The following is a 16,136-nucleotide window of genomic DNA, read 5'->3' as shown; positions in this document are numbered from 1 at the left end:
ACTGCAATGCACTCTGAGTAGGAATTTTGCAAACTGACCTATTAGCACTCCTGGAAGCTACCAACGACATCCGATTACTCATAGACCGCGGCCACACCACAGCACTCATACTCCGCGACCTCAGCACTCTGCACACAAGACTCCACAACATAGCAATCCAAGGAAAAGCCCTGTAATGGATTCACTCCTTCCTCTCGGGGAGGACGCAGAGGGTCAGACTCCTGCCCTACACCTCCAGACCCACAGGAGTCAACTGCGGATCCTCACTGAGTCCCACACTGTTCACGTATACATGGCCCCTGTTGCTGGCATCGGTATGCAGATGACACACAACTCATCTTTCCCTCACCGACGACCCAGACATGGTTAAAAGGAACTTTTACGAAGGAATGGAACCCATCGCCACCTGGATAAGAGAAAGCTGCCTCAAACTCAACTCTGACAAGTCAGAGCTCATCATCTTCAGAAATGCCACCTCAGCTTGGGACGACTCCTGGTGGCCCACATCCCTCAGCACCCCCTTGCACTGACCGAGCACGCCAGCAACTTAGGAATCATCCTTGACTCCTCCCTATGCATGACCCGCCGGGTAAACTCTGTCGCCTTCTCCTGCTGGCACACACTCCACAAACTTCGGAAGATCTTCAGATGGAACCCAGCAGACTGTCGCAGGACAGTCACCAACCCCTTAGTCACGACAAGCTCGACTACGGCAACACCCTCTATGCCAGCACCTCAACTAGGAACATCAAAAAACTTCAAGTCATCCAGAACACCGCCCGCCAGACTCATTCTGGACCTCCCTCACCGAGAACACATCTCCCAACACCTGAGGACCTTCCACTGGCTACCTGGTCGAGAAGTGAATCACCTTCAAGCTTCTTACCCACATGTACAAGGCCATACACAATGCAGGGCATTCTACCTGAACCACTGCATCTCCTTCCACACCCTGCCAGATCCCTCCACTCTGCCCAGATGGCCCTGGCCATCGTCCCTCACATTTGCAAAACTCCAGCCGGAGGATAATCTTTCACCTATACTGCAGCAAAAAGCTGGAACAACCTCCCCCTGCACCTCAGACAAAGCCCGTCGTTCATCTTCAGGAAGAATCTCAAGATGTGGCTCTTCAGATCAGGCCCCTCCCCTCCCTGCCAGTGCCTTGGGACCCTCATTGGTGAGTAGCCACCCTTTACAAATATTGACTGATTGATTTATATTTCAACCAGTATTTTGTGGCTAGTGTTTTGTACAGCAGCCCCTATGTTCTTTCACTGAACTCACTTCAAGTGGAGTAGTTAATTGGGAGCTGTTCAGTAATTGTGGAAAATAGGTTGAGGCAATATTAATGATATTAACAAGTTGGGAGGAGCCAGGAGTGTCTATATTTTGAAAGATGTTGACTATTTCTTTTTTAAGGATCATTTTGGCTGTACAATTTGTAGGGATCATGTAACTAGATATTCAGTAATAGGTAGACTGGGACAGCATACAACTGTATTGGCACACTTCACTTGTAGTGAAATGCAAAGTAGCATAGCAAGAGGGCCACAAATTAAACTGAAAATAAGGAATTCATACCCATGAGCTAACAACTGATTAACACATTACACTACCCATCTCTTGTTTCTTTCTCTGTCTATATTTACTCTCATGCCCATCTCTACTCTCCTCCTGCAGTACTCTCATCTATTACACATACACACTATTACTTCTGTTTCTTCTTACAATTTGTAATCACAGTCCTATAGTTTAGAAGCAATGTTCAAGGGAGTTATCAGTACACAAATCATGGTGTCTAATTTATGTACCCAAAGCAAATGAAAGTCAGAGTCACCTCTAGTGTGCCCTCGGTTAACCACAATACAACCAGTGATCAAAAAGGTATCTTGTCAGTTATATCTGCTGTCCAATTGTTTGTACTGATAAACTGGTTTTGGGGCATTATGCACCTATTGACGAGGTTAAGGTACTTATTTATCTGTGTGCATCCAACACCTTTTGGGATAATGCATCTAATGTATTGTTTACATTGTTAATGCACTTGCTCAAGCTATATGTGTTTTATCTATTGCTCGCAGGAAGGTTAGTGGGCCTGCTCCAAAGCAATGCATGTAGCCTTTCGATGACACTTTCAAATCCAGAATAAGATAGCACAGTCACCCAATTCACTGAGAAGGACAGTTGAGGTGAAATAGTGGGACAGGAGAGAGAGGGAGACAGGACTGAAGGAATGGGGAAAGTGAATTTTGGATGCTATAATCTCATTGGAACCTGCACTGATGAACTAACATCATTTTGTTGGTAGAGTAGCCAGGATGAGTCAATGTTTTTGTCTTTTGGAAAAGGAAGAAACAAAGCTAATTTATCTGCTTCATTTCACTTCTGTTTACATACATATTGCCTGCAGCAAGCACTAATGCCTGTAGTTTCTCACTCCTCGTTCAAGTCAACCGCTTTTCAGGTCTACCCTCTGCTTTTTAAAAATGGATTTCTCTGAAACAGTATGGCTTATCAGCCAGATAAGTGCACTGAAAGCCAGGCACAGGATTGCAATTACAAGGAGCATTGCATTTAACAAAATGGACAGATCAAGGCAAAAAGGAAGAGGGATTGGTGTATTTATAGTTACAGGAAATAATGGTTTAACAGTATCTGAAGTGAGCACAGCAGCCAAGAAGTTCTGGCACTTAAGAGTCTATGTCAGTATTTAAGTACTGGAGCCTCATTCAAGGAATGTACAGTGAATGCGTACATTCAAGGGCTGTAAATTACCAGACCCTCTTGGATGGAGCCAATGGAATCCCATTGAGTCTAAAATGTGTCAAGCAGATACTCAGACAAGATAACCAGGTTAAACCCTCAGTGTCCAAGCAGCACCAAGACCTATATTTAACAACTGACAACAGTTTATTAAGTATGTTAACCCCTTCTGTGCCCAGGACGTAATGGTTACGTCCTGAGGCACAGTGCTGCTGTGCCCAGGACGTAACCATTACGTCCTGTGCACAGAGCCCAGAGGGAGCGCTAGCGCTCCCTCTGTGGGGTTCCCCTCCACCCCCCCAAGTCAGGGATGGAAGGGGAAGCCCTTCCCCTTCCACCCCCGACCCCCCCAACCCCCCCTGTGACGTCAGCGCGCGAGCGCGCGCTGATTAGTCACAGGGTCTCCCCCATCGCGCTGGAAGCAGAGCTTCCAGCGCGATTGAAAGAGAAATGCTTTTGCATTTCTCTTTCAATCCCATGGGGGAGGCCCGAGAGGCTTCAAAGGGAAGGAAATGTATTTCCTTCCCTTTGAAGTCTCTCACAGGTTTCAAAAGCCGGATTGCTTGCAATCCGGCTTTTGAAACCCCACTAGACACCAGGGATTTTTTTTTTTCAATGAAATTGGCAAAAGGGAGCGACCCCTTGGGCAAGAGTCGCTCCCAGGGGGGGCATTTTTTTAGGAAGGCCTTTTCTGCCTTTTCTTTTAGGTGGGGAGCGACCCCTTAGGCAAGGGTCGCTCCCCTAGGGGGCAAATTATATTTAGGCCATTTCTGCCCCCCTTGGGGGCAGATTGGCCTATTTTGATGAGGCCAATCTGCCCCCAAGGGGGGCAGAAACCATTAGACACCAGGGAGTTTTTTTTTTGCGCGAATTTCACGCAACGGGAGCGACCCCTTAGGCAAGGGTCGCTCCCTGGGGGGGGGATTATTTTAGGCCATTTCTGCCCCCCCTGGGGGGTAGATCAGCCTATTTTGATTCGGCTGATCTGCCCCCAAGGGGGGCAGAAACCACTAGGCACCAGGGATTTTTTTGTTTTTTTGTTTTACAGATGGGGAGCGACCCCTTGGACAAGGGTCGCTCCCCTGGAGGGGCAAAATGTATTTAGGCCATTTCTGCCCGCTTTGGGGGCAGATCGGCCGATTTTAGGTCAATTTGCCCCCAAGGGGGGCAGAAACCACTAGGCACCAGGGATCTTTTTTTTGCGCCGTCACGCAAGGGGAGCGACCTTGTAGGCAAGGGTCGCTCCCCGGGGGGGGGTGGTGGGGGGGCAAAATTATTTTAGGCCATCTCTGCCCCCCCTGGGGGTAGATCGGCCTATTGGTATTAGGCCGATCTACCCCCAGAGGGGGCAGAAACCTCTAGGAGCCAGGGCAATTTTTTTTTTTGTGTTTTTTTTTTGTTGTTTGTTTTTTTAGAGATGGGGAGCGACCCATCAGACAAGGGTCGCTCCCCTGGGGGGCAAACTGTGTTTAGACCATTTCTGCCCCCCTTGGGGGCAGATTGGTCGATTTTATGTCAATGTGCCCCCAAGGGGGCAGAAACCACTAGGCACCGGGGATTTGTTTTTTGGTGCCAATGTCACGCAGGGGGAGCGACACCGTAGGCAAGGGTCGCTCCGAGGGGGGGGTGGGGGTTGGGGGGGCAAATTTATTTTAGGCCATTTCTGCCCCCCCTAGGGGCAGATCGGCCTATTATTAGGCCGATCTGCCCCCAGGGGGGGCAGAAACCTCTAGGCGCCAGGGCAATATTTTTTTTTTTTTGTTTGTTTCTTTTTTTAGAGATGGGGAGCGACCCATCAGACAAGGGTCGCTCCCCTGGGGGGCAAACTGTATTTAGAGCATTTCTGCCCCTTTTGGGGACAGATTGGTCGATTTTACGTCAATCTGCCCCCAAGGGGGCAGAAACCACTAGGCACCGGGGATTTGTTTTTTGGCGCCAATGTCACGCAGGGGGAGCGACCCCGTAGGCAAGGGTCGCTCCTGGTGGGGGGGTGGGGGTTGGGGGGGCAAATTTATTTTAGGCCATTTCAGCCCCCCCTGGGGGCAGATCGGCCTATTATTAGGCCGATCTGTCCCCAGGGGGGGCAGAAACCTGTAGGCGCCAGGGCAAATTTGTTTTTTGTGTTTTTTTGTTTGTTTGTTTGTTTTTTTAGAGATGGGGAGCGACCCATCAGACAAGGGTCGCTCCCCTGGGGGCAAACTGTGTTTAGACCATTTCTGCCCCCCTTGCCAAATTTTGATGTTTGCAAAGGATTCTGGGTAACAGAACCTGGTCAGAGCCCCGCAAATCACCCCATCTTGGATTCCCCTAGGTCTCTAGTTTTCAAAAATGCGCTGGTTTGCTAGGTTTCCCCAGGTGCCGGCTGAGCTAGAGGCCAAAATCCACAGGTAAGCACTGTTTTCTATGAAAAAATTTGATGTGTCCACGTTGTGTTTTGGGCCGTTTCCTGTCGCGAGCGCTAGGCCTACCCACACAAGTGAGGTATCATTTTTATCGGGAGACGTGGGGGAACGCTGGGTGGAAGGAAATTTGTGGCTCCTCTCAGATTCCAGAACTTTCTGCCACAGAAATGTGAGGAACATGTGTTTTTTTAGCCAAATTTTGAGGTTTGCAAAGGATTCTGGGTAACAGAACCTGGTCCGAGCCACACAAGTCACCCCATCTTGGATTCCCCTAGGTCTCTAGTTTTCAGAAATGCACAGGTTTGGTAGGTTTCCCTAGGTGGCGGCTGAGCTACAGGCCAAAATCTACAGGTAGGCACTTTGCAAAAAACACCTCTGTTTTCCTTCAAAAATTTGGCTGTGTCCACGTTGCGCTTTGGGGCGTTTCCTGTCGCGGGCGCTAGGCCTACCCACACAAGTGAGGTATCATTTTTATCGGGAGACGTGGGGGAACGCTGGGTGGAAGGAAATTTGTGGCTCCTCTCAGATTCCAGAACTTTCTGCCACAGAAATGTGAGGAACATGTGTTTTTTTAGCCAAATTTTGAGGTTTGCAAAGGATTCTGGGTAACAGAACCTGGTCCGAGCCACACAAGTCACCCCATCTTGGATTCCCCTAGGTCTCTAGTTTTCAGAAATGCACAGGTTTGGTAGGTTTCCCTAGGTGGCGGCTGAGCTACAGGCCAAAATCTACAGGTAGGCACTTTGCAAAAAACACCTCTGTTTTCCTTCAAGAATTTGGCTGTGTCCACGTTGCGCTTTGGGGCATTTCCTGTCGCGGGCGCTAGGCCTACACACACAAGTGAGGTATCATTTTTATCGGGAGACGTGGGGAAACGCTGGGTGGAAGGAAATTTGTGGCTCCTCTCAGATTCCAGAACTTTCTGCCACAGAAATGTGAGGAACATGTGTTTTTTTAGCCAAATTTTGAGGTTTGCAAAGGATTCTGGGTAACAGAACCTGGTCCGAGCCACACAAGTCACCCCATCTTGGATTCCCCTATGTCTCTAGTTTTCAGAAATGCACAGGTTTGGTAGGTTTCCCTAGGTGGCGGCTGAGCTACAGGCCAAAATCTACAGGTAGGCACTTTGCAAAAAACACCTCTGTTTTCCTTCAAAAATTTGGCTGTGTCCACGTTGCGCTTTGGGGCGTTTCCTGTCACGGGCGCTAGGCCTACCCACACAAGTGAGGTATAATTTTTATCGGGAGACGTGGGGGAACGCTGGGTGGAAGGAATTTTGTGGTTCCTCTCAGATTCCAGAACTTTCTGCCACAGAAATGTGAGGAACATGTGTTTTTTTAGCCAAATTTTGAGGTTTGCAAAGGATTCTGGGTAACAGAACCTGGTCCGAGCCACACAAGTCACCCCATCTTGGATTCCCCTAGGTCTATAGTTTTCAGAAATGCACAGGTTTGGTAGGTTTCCCTAGGTGGCGGCTGAGCTACAGGCCAATATCTACAGGTAGGCACTTTGCAAAAAACACCTCTGTTTTCCTTCAAAAATTTGGCTGTGTCCACGTTGCGCTTTGGGGCCTTTCCTGTCGCGGGCGCTAGGCCTACCCACACAAGTGAGGTATCATTTTTATCAGGAGACGTGGGGGAACGCTGGGTGGAAGGACATTTGTGGCTCCTCTCAGATTCCAGAACTTTCTGCCACAGAAATGTGAGGAACATGTGTTTTTTTAGCCAAATTTTGAGGTTTGCAAAGGATTCTGGGTAACAGAACCTGGTCCGAGCCACACAAGTCACCCCATCTTGGATTCCCCTAGGTCTCTAGTTTTCAGAAATGCACAGGTTTGGTATGTTTCCCTAGGTGGCGGCTGAGCTACAGGCCAAAATCTACAGGTAGGCACTTTGCAAAAAACACCTCTGTTTTCCTTCAAAAATTTGGCTGTGTCCACGTTGCGCTTTGGGGTGTTTCCTGTCGCGGGCGCTAGGCCTACCCACACAAGTGAGGTATCATTTTCATCGGGAGACGTGGGGGAACGCTGGGTGGAAGGAAATTTGTGGCTCCCCTCAGATTCCAGAACTTTCTGCCACAGAAATGTGAGGAACATGTGTTTTTTTAGCCAAATTTTGAGGTTTGCAAAGGATTCTGGGTAACAGAACCTGGTCCGAGCCACACAAGTCACCCCATCTTGGATTCCCCTAGGTCTCTAGTTTTCAGAAATGCACAGGTTTGGTAGGTTTCCCTAGGTGGCGGCTGAGCTACAGGCCAAAATCTACAGGTAGGCACTTTGCAGAAAACACCTCTGTTTTCCTTCAAAAATTTGGCTGTGTCCACGTTGCGCTTTGGGGCGTTTCCTGTCGCGGGCGCTAGGCCTACCCACACAAGTGAGGTATCATTTTCATCGGGAGACGTGGGGGAACGCTGGGTGGAAGGAAATTTGTGGCTCCTCTCAGATTCTAGAACTTTCTGCCACAGAAATGTGAGGAACATGTGTTTTTTTAGCCAAATTTTGAGGTTTGCAAAGGATTCTGGGTAACAGAACCTGGTCCGAGCCACACAAGGCACCCCTCCTTGGATTCCCCTAGGTCTCTAGTTTTCAGAAATGCACAGGTTTGGTAGGTTTCCCTAGGTGGCGGCTGAGCTAGAGGCCAAAATCTACAGGTAGTCACTTTGCTAAAAACAGCTCTGTTTTCTGTGATATGTCCATGTTGTGTTTTGGGGCATATCCTGTCGCGGGCGCTAGGCCTACCCACACAAGTGAGGTATCATTTTTATCGGGAGACATGGGGGAACGCTGGGTGGAAGGAAATTTGTGGCTCCTCTCAGATTCCAGAACTTTCTGCCACAGAAATGTGAGGAACATGTGTTTTTTTAGCCAAATTTTGAGGTTTGCAAAGGATTCTGGTTAACAGAACCTGGTCCGAGCCACACAAGTCACCCCATCTTGGATTCCCCTAGGTCTCTAGTTTTCAGAAATGCACAGGTTTGGTGGGTTTCCCTAGGTGGCGGCTGAGCTACAGGCCAAAATCTACAGGTAGGCACTTTGCAAAAAACACCTCTGTTTTCCTTCAAAAATTTGGCTGTGTCCACGTTGCGCTTTGGGGCGTTTCCTTTCGCGGGCGCTAGGCCTACACACACAAGTGAGGTATCATTTTTATCGGGAGACGTGGGGGAACGCTGGGTGGAAGGAAATTTGTGGCTCCTCTCAGATTCCAGAACTTTCTGCCACAGAAATGTGAGGAACATGTGTTTTTTTAGCCACATTTTGAGGTTTGCAAAACAAGTGTTATTGCCCCTTGTCTTTCTCTACATTTTTCCCTTCCAAATGTAAGACAGTGTGTAAAAAAGACGTCTATTTGAGAAATGCCCTGTAATTCACATGCTAGTATGGGCACCCCGGAATTCAGAGATGTGCAAATAACCACTGCTTCTCAACACCTTATCTTGTGCCCATTTTGGAAATACAAAGGTTTTCTTGATAGCTATTTTTTACTCTTTATATTTCAGCAAATGAATTGCTGTATACCCGGCATAGAATGAAAACCCACTGCAGGGTGCAGGTCATTTATTGGCTCTGGGTACCTAGAGTTCTTGATGAACCTACAAGCCCTATATGTCCCCGCAACCAGAAGAGTCCAGCAGACGTAACGGTATATTGCTTTCAAAAATCTGACATTGCAGGTAAAAGTTACAGAGTAAAACGTAGAGAAAAAGTGATGTTTTTTTCACCTCAATTTCAATATTTTTCTTTTTTTGTTGTTAGTTGTTATTTTCTGTAGGAAACCCTTGTAGGATCTACACAAATTACCCCTTGATGAATTCAGAATTTTGTCTACTTTTCAGAAATGTTGCGGTTTCTGGGATCCAGCGTTGGTTTCATGCCCATTTCTGTCACTGACTGGAAGGAGGCTGAAAGCACAAAAAATCGTAAAAATGGGGTATGTCCTAGTAAAATGCCAAAATTGTGTTGAAAAATTGGGTTTTCTGATTCAAGTCTGCCTGTTCCTGAACGCTGGGAAGCTGGTGATTTTAGCACCGCAAACCCTTTGTTGATGCCCTTTTCAGGGGAAAAACCACAAGCCTTCTTCTGCAGCCCATTTTTCCAATTTTTTTGAAAAAAACGAAATTTTCACTGTTTTTTGGCTAATTTGTTGGCCTCCTTCTGGGGAACCCAGAAAGTCTGGGTACCTCTAGAATCCCTAGGATGTTGGAAAAAAAGGATGCAAATTTGGCGTGGGTAGCTTATGTGAACAAAAAGTTATGAGGGCCTAAGCGCGAACTGCTCCAAATAGCCAAAAAAAGGCTCGGCACAGGAGGAGGAAAAGGCCTGGCAGCGAAGGGGTTAAAATGTACAGAGCCACTTGCTTATAATCCTTCCTCTCTGCCCAGCTTGAGGCACAACCTCTCTCATTCTGTAAGAGACGCTATGGCACTAAGGGCAGTGTAGTCAGACGCTTCTAGAGATTGGGAGAGATTGGTTGCCTCACTGTATGCGGGGGAGGCGCAGGTTGTCATGACTCCAGACTAATTTAATTGATCAGTAATCCCCAGTTCTCCTTCCTCACCCTCTAGTTAATAAGCTCAAATACTCAGGGAGGAGACATGGTCTGGTCCAGTGACTAGGCTGAAGACCTTGGAATTAGGCATTCTAAGCCAGATCTCCCCATTTGAGAACACTCTGTGATCCTGGTCAATAGAGTACAATCTCACTATTTTGTGATCCAGTGTCTATTAACTTAAATCTTCTCATTCCAAAGGAACAACGGTTTGCTCTACCTCAATCTGCCTGTAATAAAGTGGCGAATCTGAAGAATCTCTTATCTTGGATATGACAGGACAAGAAAAGGGCAAGTAAAGGAATCTTTGGTAAATATCCTTTTTCTATAGCTCACAAATAAAAGAAACTTCCCATTGTTGAGGTATTGGGGATAGTGATAATGGTATGTTCTTTCTGTAAAGCATCTACATTTGTCTCATATGGAGAAGGTCATTTGAGATTCTATGGTGGTGCTCAGTGTCACAATCCCCCCCAGCCACCAGCCGGAAAAACCCTCTCCCAGTCTGCTCTTTGTGCTATCTGAGTACACCTACAAATAGCAACAAACAGGTAGAGAACAGAAACATACCTTCAGACCAGAACAGAAAAAATAGCACAGTCAGGCACCCCCTCCCTTCCATCACCCAGGCCAATCCCCTTTATTTCTTTTAAAAACCAAAAAACTATAAAAGCAATGCCTGATAAAAATGGCAACAAAGCAAAAGAAAAATTAGTAGTGTAGCTAAAACGCTGAACGCACAGCCCCTTATAAGAAAAAAACAAGATGTCAGTAACCTCTATTATATACAAGGTCCAATGATTTTGCTCCCTACAGCACACAATGGTCCTGATTACAAGTGTCCTGGAGCTGGTTGAGGTAGTTAAGAGAATCAAGAAATACTGCTGCTGCTGGGTGAAATAATTTAGACAAATACATTCTACTCTACATTTTGGTAGGTTTCATCTGACATAAATGACCTGCTGGGTGAAATATTTATCTCATCCAATAATTACTCCATGCATAGAACTCTGTAGTCCTCAGAACTCTACTCTCCATACAAAGTGAAGACTGTGCAAGGATTGGAATTTTGTCAAAAATTTGTAATTGAGGCCAATTAAATCATTTTGATGCCATGCTGCATGGTAATAATCAAGAACATCATAACCCAGGGCTGATTCACAAAGAGAAACTTAACCCTGAAGTCTAAGTTTAAACCTGAAACCTACGGGCTCGATTCACACAGGTAAACTTAGACTTAGGGGGTCATTCCGACCCTGGCGGTCATGGACCGCCAGAGCCGGGGACGGAGGAAGCACCGCCAACAGGCTGGCGGTGCTTCAGGGGCAATTCTGACCGCAGCGGTAAAGCCGTGGTCAGAAAAGGGCAACCGGCGGTTTCCCGCCGGTTTACCCCTGCCCCAAAGAATCCTCCATGGCGGCGCTGCTCGCAGCACCGCCATGGGGATTCCGACCCCCTTCCCGCCATCCTGGTCCTGGCGGTAAAAACCGCCAGGAACAGGATGGCGGGAACGGGTGTCGTGGGGCCCCCTAACAGGGCCCCATAATGATTTTCAGTGTCTGCCTAGCAGACACTGAAAATCGCGACGGGTGCCACTGCACCCGTCGCACACCAGCAACTCCGCCGGCTCCATTCGGAGCCGGCTTCATCGTTGCTGGGGCTTTCCCGCTGGGCAGGCGGGGGGCCTTTTGCCGGTCGCCCGCCTGCCCAGCGGGAAAGTCAAAATGACCGCCGCGGTCATTTGACCGCGGTACGGTCTTCTGGCGGTTCCCGCCAGGCGGGCGGCTTCTGCCGCCCGCGGGGGTCAGAATGACCCCCTTAATGTCTAAGTTTACCTGTGTGAATCGGGCCATTAGACTTCAGGTCTAAACTTAGTGCCCAATTCACAAAGGTGGATGTAGACTAAAAGTCTAAGTTTATGACTTTTGGTATTCACAAAGGTAAGTTACAAGTATGTCCGCACTCTGGGGGAGTTCTGCACTCTGGGTGAAATCTCTGCATTTGGGGTGGAATCTCTGCCCTGATTGTGAAGATTCCACCGTGCACTCGAAGTGGCATCTCTGCATTTGGGGCAGATCTCTGCCCTGAGAGAGTAAATTGCACCCTGGGTGCAGAGATTCTGCCCGAGTGCAGAAAATCTACCATAGTGCGGGCATAAAGATATTACTCGTAACTTACCTTTCAGAATACCGAAAGTTGTATACTTAGACTTTTGGTCTAAGTTTACCTTTGTGAATCAGGCCCCTGATCTTCAGATCTAAACTTATACTACATGTCTAAGTTTACCTTTGTGAATTGGGTCCATAGTACCTAAGCAGAGTCACTCCCACATTTTCACTGTTAAAATTAATAGAGCTTCAGAAATAACATATAATTAATGTTTGAGAACAACTCAGGACTGTATTCTGAGTACAACCTTCTGAGTCATAAGGCTGACTGCAAAGACAAAGCGTTCTATGAACCTATAAAACCTTATTTTTCAACAAACAAAATATTGATATTCAAGTAATATCAAAGTATTTACTACTCTTGAGCTAAAAATAAGTGGTGAAGTTTGGTTGAGGAACAACACAAATATTGGTTTCCATGTGCCACCTGTTAGAAATGGGGTCTTTGGTTGGAAGTCAGGTTACCCCCTGTCCAAGCAAGGACCCTCACTCTAGTCAGGGTAAGTCACACACAATACAAATTATCCTGTGCCCACCCTCTGGTAGCTTGGCACTGAGAAGTCAGGCTTAACTTAGAAGGCAATGTGTAAAGTATTTGTGCAATAAAACATACAATACCACCAAATAGCACAACAAAAATACACCACACAGTGTTCAGAAAAATATATAATATTTATCTGATAAGATGCAGATCAAAAGATTAAAATGCAATAAGTAGATGTTGAGATATCACTGTAAAAGTGATATTAAGGCCCTCATTATGATATTGGCGGTAAGTCCCGCTTACCTCCATGCCGACTGCCACCAACATACCGCGACCGCCGCGTTATACCGCTATCCATATTATGACACACACATAGCAATCCGTCACTATACACCCCCACACACAAGTCCGCCAGCCCAAAGGTCAGTGATAAACTGGCGGTACCAAAACCCACACCGTTACGCCAAGAGAACTAGCCCCACAGCATTCTGACCCACGAATCACTGCAGTGGACATTCAACTGCGGTAAACCATTGGCGATACATACTGCTGAGCTCAAAATACACACACACGTACAAAACAACACCTCATTGGACAATTCAAACTACACACACCTGACACACATACACACATCACACCCACACACCCACACCAATATAAAAGACACATACACACTACCCACAACCCTTTACAACTAAAAAAAATAGACAACAGAGAGAGAGATACACCAAGAGCACCCACAGAACCAGAGCCACAGAACACCATCACCCATACACCATCCACGCACCTCACAGCACACACCCCAACACATCACCCCACACACCCACACACACACCACACACACTACACCCATGGGACCACAAAGACACCTCAGGTTCTCAGAGGAGAAGCTAAGGGTCATGGTGGAGGAAATCATCCGGGTAGAGCCACAGCTATTCGGATCACAGGTGCAGCAGACATCAATCGCTAGGAAGATGGAGCTATGGTGGAGAATCGTGGAAAGGGTCAACACCGTGGGACAGCACCCAAGAACCAGGGATGACATCAGGAAGAGGTGGAACGACCTACGGGGGAAGATGCATTCCGTGGCAGAAAGACACCAGATAGCTGTACAGAGGACTGGCAGTAGACCCCCACCTCCTTCCCCACAACTAACAACATGGGAGGAGCAAGTCTTGGCAATCATGCATCCTGAGGGCCTGGCAGGAGTAGCAGGAGGACTGGACTCTGGTAAGTCAAATATCTATTACTATCACCCCCCTACCTGCATGCCATCACAAACCCCCACCACCTCACATATACCCCATCAACACACCTCACCCATCCCAATACCAAGAACTGCATGCATTACTAATGCTCGTACATCACTCACAGCCCTGCATGGACACCCTTCACTAAAACATGCACATTAGAGAGAATCACCTAGGCCTCAAAATAACTACTCACACAAGGCAAAGCTGCCAGGGCAGTCACAACCATACAGGGTAACACACCCATGCACAACATGTCACACGCAGAAACAATAACACTGCATTTACATCCCCACAGGTCCCACACCCAACGTTACCGGGGTGGAGATGCCAGCAACATCCAGTCCCCCCACAGAAGAGGCCCACAGCAATGACAGCAGCTCTGCACGCCTGGATCAGGATGTCCGACCTGGCCCGTCAGGGTGCTCCGGACAGTTGGTTACCCAGGCACAGTCCCATACCACCACAGAGCCTCCCCCCTCAGGAAACACCACCATAGCACCCACCCAGCCGGTCCATACCTCTGTCCTCAGGACACGTCAATCAGCAGTGTGTCCACCACTACAGGGACCCCAGGACACCCCACAAACACAGGATGATCAGGGACCTGGGCTCAGTGGCAGTGGGCACACCGTTCAGGGGACAGAGGCACAGGACTACAGGGAAGCTGGGAGTACAGCTGTGCGACGGGGGAGGACAGGCCCAGGGAATTGGCTCTCCACGAGGCACTCACCAACATCCTGGGAGCATACCACCATTCCCAGGAGACGCTGGCCCAGATACTGGACAAGTTACAGGAGACCCAGCGGCTGCAGGTGCAACAGTACCTGGGGATCAGGGAGGACCTGAGGAACATCCACACCACCCTGGTCACCATTGCAGGGGTGCTGGCAGACATGGCCAACACAATGAGGGAGGCAGTGGCACACCAACAGGCCCCTTACACTAGCCACACCGATGAACAGCCCTCCACCTCTGCTGAGGCTAGTGGACAGGAGGCCCAACCACAGGAACAACAGGCCACCAGCATCCCACCCCCTGCATAAGGAGAACCACCACGCAAACTGTCCCTGCGATCCAGGCAGAAGCCACAGACTATTGCCAAGTCCCCCGCCACAAAATAAGACTCTCCTGAGTGTCACCCTTGTGTCCCACTCTGGCACCCTGTCCACCTTGAAATGCCATTGCTTCATTTCCTAGGCCCCCATGGACAATGCACCTGTGACACAAATAGACTGGAACGCTATCCTGAACTCTCCTCCACCACCCCCCAGCCTATACCAATAACCCATCCACTTATTAGCACATGAATAAACATCCTTGTAAAAAATACGAGTATTGAGTCTGTGAAGTGATTGAACTATGTATTTGTTTCACAATCTGTAAAGATTGCAATTCAACTGTACTGTCATGTATACTTAGGTATAACCTGTAGTTTGCTGCAGTCAATACACCAGGAGCCAGAGTGGGGCACAGATATCAGTGAATAGACATGTCATAGGGTACAGTAAGTGGCCATAGTAGTGGGAACATCAGCCTGCCAATGAAAACTTACAACACAAAACTGTTCTGTTGTCCACATCCTCATCCTCTGCCTCATCTTAGTTACTGTCCACAGGCTCCACTGCTGCCACATGCCCATCTCCAGCCTCATTCTCCAGCAGAAAAGGCACCTGGCGTCTCAAGGCAAGGTTATGCAACATAGAGCATGCCACAATGATCTGTCACACCTTCTTAAGTGAGTAGCATAGGGAGCCATCTGTTAGATGGAGGTAACAAAACCTGGCCTTCAGGAGGTCAAAGGTTCGCTCTATAATTCTTCTTGTTCGCCCATGTGCCTCATTGTAATGTTCCTCTGCCCTTGTCCTGGCATTCCTCACTGGGGTCAGTAGCCATGAGAGGTCGGGGTAACCTGAGTCACCTGCAAATACAGAGGGATACCTGTTAGCCAGACACTAATCCTTAGGGCCAACCCTACACCCATATACCAATATCCACTGGGTGGGGACCATGGGCTCACCTATTAGCCACACCCGGTTACTCTGGAGTTGAGCTATCACATATGGGATGCTGCTATTCCTCACGATAAAGGCATCATGCACAGACCCAGGATACTTTGCATTGACGTGGGAGATGTACTAGTCCGCCAATCACACTATCTGCACATTCATAGAGTGAAAGCTCTTTCGATTTCTGAAAACTTGTTAATTTCTCTGGGGGTTGACAAAGGCATATGTGTACCATCAATTGCCCCAATTATGGTGGGGATATGTTCCATTGCATAGAAATCAGGTTTCACTGTGGCCAAATCCTCCACCTGGGGGAAACGATGTAGCTGTGCATGTGTTTCATCAGGGCAGACAATACTCTGGGCAGCACATTTGAGAACATTGGCTGTGACATTCCTGTTGCCAAGCCCACTGTATCTTGGAAGGAGCCAGTTGCAAAGAAATGGAGCACAGATAGCACTTGCACAAGAGGGGGGATCCAGGTGGGATGATGGATAGCTGAGATCAGGTCTGACT

General features: G+C 48.1%; 1 protein-coding gene across 1 annotated transcript in view; it reads left to right on the top strand.

The window, feature by feature from the left end:
- The window catches only part of ADRA1A (adrenoceptor alpha 1A), a 450,910-nt gene that overhangs the window by 237,337 nt on the left and 197,437 nt on the right, over window positions 1-16,136 (top strand). The window lies entirely within an intron of this gene.

The sequence above is a fragment of the Pleurodeles waltl genome, chromosome 11, assembly GCF_031143425.1.
Source record: "Pleurodeles waltl isolate 20211129_DDA chromosome 11, aPleWal1.hap1.20221129, whole genome shotgun sequence".
NCBI classification, from domain to species: Eukaryota; Metazoa; Chordata; class Amphibia; order Caudata; family Salamandridae; genus Pleurodeles; species Pleurodeles waltl.
The sequence above is the reverse complement of the archived record's forward strand: the minus strand, read 5'-3'. Positions and strand labels throughout refer to the sequence as shown.